This window comes from Idiotropiscis lumnitzeri, unplaced genomic scaffold (genome assembly GCF_059441095.1).
Source record: "Idiotropiscis lumnitzeri isolate Australia: NSW breed Sydney's pygmy pipehorse unplaced genomic scaffold, RoL_Ilum_1.0 HiC_scaffold_75, whole genome shotgun sequence".
Classification (NCBI taxonomy): Eukaryota; Metazoa; Chordata; class Actinopteri; order Syngnathiformes; family Syngnathidae; genus Idiotropiscis; species Idiotropiscis lumnitzeri.
The window spans coordinates 199766-203693 of NW_028283613.1; the positions used below are offsets into that span (position 1 = coordinate 199766).

At 42.1% G+C, this 3928-nt stretch overlaps 1 long non-coding RNA gene across 1 annotated transcript; it reads right to left on the reverse strand.

The window, feature by feature from the left end:
• Positions 1–1213: 1213 nt before the first annotated feature.
• LOC148315619 (uncharacterized) lies at positions 1214–2426 on the reverse strand. The gene is made up of 3 exons (XR_015840747.1): positions 2122–2426; positions 1502–1555; positions 1214–1412 (listed from the first exon to the last, which is right to left on the reverse strand). It is a non-coding gene; the product is annotated as an uncharacterized LOC148315619 (long non-coding RNA).
• Positions 2427–3928: the final 1502 nt, after the last annotated feature.

Genomic DNA, 3928 nt, shown 5'->3' on the forward strand with positions numbered 1-3928 from the left:
AATGGGTTCTAAAATATGACAGAGGGGCCGGACCAGGAGCAGATGGATGGAGTGTTTTGGAAACCTCACCTCATCTGAGAAAAAAAATACATTTAATTTTAAATGAAAGTGAATAAAAGCATTCCAACAATAATATTTGTCTTTGAAAACCACAGTGTTTAGAAAATAAAACATTAACAAGGTTTATTCATTAAATTTTTTTCAAGTTCGGCGGCCCGGATTAAAACTTAACGGGCCGCATGTGGCCCCCGGGCCGTAGTTTGCCCTCGCCTGGCCTAGGGCATAAACACATACATGTAATATCCAATCCGCTTATTCTCACAAGGATAGCGTGCTGGAGCCTACCCAGCTGTCAACGGACAGTAGGCGGGGCACACCCTGAAGTGGTTGCCAGCCAATCGCAGGGCACGCAAAGACGAACAACCATCTGCGCTCAAACTCACTCACAAATGCAACCTCCACACAGGAAAGCTGGGTCCCGGGATCGAACCCTGCACCTTGGGACTGCGAGCCGGATGTCCTAACCAGTCTTAACTCATTAAATACCAGCCATTTTCACTGGAGCAACCCGCTCAATCCCAGCGTTTTCCTGGGTTTTGACTAATATTGCAAGGCCCACAGAATATAGTATTCTAATGCTATATAGACATGGAGCACACCCGAAGAAAGATGAGACTCTCTTCTTTCAACAGAAAAAAATGTTTGTTCCTATCTTTTTCCATTCTTGAGCAATCGGCATTTGAAAATAGCTAAATTTCATGAAAACTCCAATCCCTGGGGAAAAAACTGAGAAAATGAGCTTTTTGTAAACTGATGCATTTTGACCATAATTTGAATTTTGACACTATTATTTATGGCTTTTATGACACCTCTAACATCTAAATAATGCATGCCTTCTATAAAATAACAAAAAAAAGCACAAAAAATGTTTTTGATAAAATAAATTTATTTGCACATAACACTAAACGACTGAACTGTTGAACTATGTACAAAAATGAAATACATCAGTGTCATACATACTTTTTTTTTGTGTGATATAAAATAAAACAGTTGCCTTGATGCAAGGGCACACAACATAGTTCACACCACATTCTTGTTTCACTCCGTTTGCCTTTGCACAAACAGACCCGACACTTTCGTTGTGGTCTGGCTTTGCTGGTCCGTGGAAAATAGGCGAGCTTGTGTTTGTCCACTGGGGTTTGTGTGAAAATAATTGTCTGGGAAGTGATTGCTGGCATCCGCGATGTGCTGCAGAAGCTCATCCGTGAGAAACAGCTGCAGGAAATCAGCTGGCTCCTCAGACTCCAAATGGGCAGCGGCATTCAGTGGTCCAGGGGTTGCTGTAAAGTCGATTTTCCTCGGTTGCCATCCAGTGTGACGCCATCCGGAACCACTGCTTCCTGATGCACAACCTGTAAATTACAGAAATACAAACAATTGGAAATATATATTTATTGCTGCATTTTATTGCTGGCGTGTGAAGTTTCATATTATAATTTACCTTTCTTTACACCAACAAGACGAGGAGGAACTTTCTTGCCGCGGGATGCACAATCTGTGAATTTTAGAAAGTATGCATGATTACCACACCATTCAGTATTGTTGTTTCCTCGTCGGGGAGGAGATGCGCTCGCGCGTAACTGCACATTTACGCGACATTTTCTGCCCGCAAGATGCATGATATGTACAATAAAAGCATGAGGGCTAAAACCACATGTTCAATGGTAACTTGCGAGCGTTTACTTCCTCGTCGGCGAGGACTTACGCTCGCGTGTAATTGTGCAATAGGCGCCCGGACGAGAAAGTCAGCGAGCAAGCTTGCGTCTAACTGCACATTTACGCGACATTTTCTGCCCGCAAGATGCATGATATGTACAATAAAAGCATGAGGGCTAAAACCACATGTTTAATGGTAACTTGCGAGCGTTTACTTCCTCGTCGGCGAGGACTTACGCTCGCGTGTAATTGTGCAATAGAGGCGGCCGGATGAGGAAGTCAGCGAGCAAGCTCGCGTCTAACTGCACATTTACGCGACATTTTCTGCCCGCAAGATGCATGATATGTACAATAAAAGCATGAGGGGTAAAACCACATGTTCAATGGTAACTTGCGAGCGCTTACCTCCTCGTTCGGGGGGGATCTGGTGAGGACTCTCAGCTGCTTTGGCTATTGTCCGAAGGCAGGCGATGCAGGCCGCAAGGCACGCGCACCCTCTTTAGACGCCGTTTTGTTGTGACGACGACGAAGCGTCATCCTCTCAACCAAAGCGTCTCCATCGCCTTGATGCTTTTAGGAAGCTTTTTTTTTACAAAAAAGCATTCCTCGATCGTCATTTGCTTGGAGGATTTCATTGCTAACGCTACTAATGCGACTGCTGCTAGTGCTGCCGATGCTGCTGCTACCCACGCTGCTCTCCACACTTATAAGTCTACCCCAGGATCCCGCCCCCCCATTTGTACCTCTGGCGCAGATTCAAGGCGGATCTTTTGCACCTCTGCCCCCTGCTGGGTGATTTTTACATGATTCACAATGCGGACAAGGCTGATTCTCAGTCAGAGGTTGCATCAGACCCTTATGTACACTATGACGTAAAAAAGACAGGAAACGTACTTATACGTCTTTGGTAGAGGGCGCCATTGCATTAAAAGACGTCTTTGTACGTCTAAGGGAGTAAATGAGTTGAACAAAGTACAGGGTCCTTCACCTGACTACAGATGATCTTCTGGGGACTTTATTTGGTTTTAATCACTTTTGGGGTCTGTATCTATGCACACTCCCTGGTTTTGCTACCTTCCCGGGTACCACATACACACTGCTTAGTTTCTCTGCCTTCGTGGGTACCACATACATATTGCTTGGTTTCTCTGCCTTCCTGGGTACGACATACACACTGCCTGGTTTTGCTACCTTCCTGGGTACCAGTCACACAAACGTCAGACGACTCAGCACATACCGACTGTCTCAGCACTACACACTTTCACTCCAAGGCAGTGCTGTGAACCAACTTACTGACAAGAGGTAGTATTTAGAATTTTAAAAAGTGCTTGAAAGGTTTTGTTCATGTAAAACCAACAGATTATGACATTATTATTATTATTTAAATCAGTATTAAACAGCATCAGCATAGGTTAAAGATATTATACAGACTATATACGATAAAAAAATACTAAACCACCCTTGCTTTTCCGTCATTTCTTGTATAAGTTAACACACAGATGTATAACATTTGTTTATACAAATATAACGATTAAAAAGTAGCTGATTAGAGTTTTAATTTTGTATTCATTAATCTGTAATAAAAATGGACATATTTTGGTTAATAAAATTAACAAGAAATAAAAGTAAAGGGTGTTCTAATACTTTTTTCAAGATTGTCCTAACATACATTTAATGTTTACAGTATATGTCTTCGGAAGAAGCGCAGCATTAGATTTTTTTTTTTGTTCTCTCTCTTTGACTTCTGAATTTGAATTTCTGTCACAGATGTGCTTGAATTCTATTTTGGATGATTTGTGTTAAACTGCACAAATATTTGAAGAGCCATAGAATTCAAGAATCACACCAGTGCTGCTACTCCTCCGAACGGGTGAACGCCCTTGATTAACAACCTGCGTTGAGGTGGCTTTTGAGATTCGTGGTGTGGGAGAAAAATCTCTGAAGGCATTCTTAGACTTCAAGAGAGGGTCCACAATTTTCAAAGATTCACTTCCGTCTGAATCAGAGGCCTCACTTGTATCCGGAATATATTCATCTCCACTGTCATCTGAGTTGGAGTAATAATGCTTATCCATTCCAAAGTCAGCCTGTTTTTTTAATCTAAAAAACAACAACAACAACGAAATATAAAGGATAGAAGGCAGGAGACCAATAAAATATATGCAATTTGCTTGTAAGATTCCCTGAAATCTATATGGGTTGTTTACCTGTA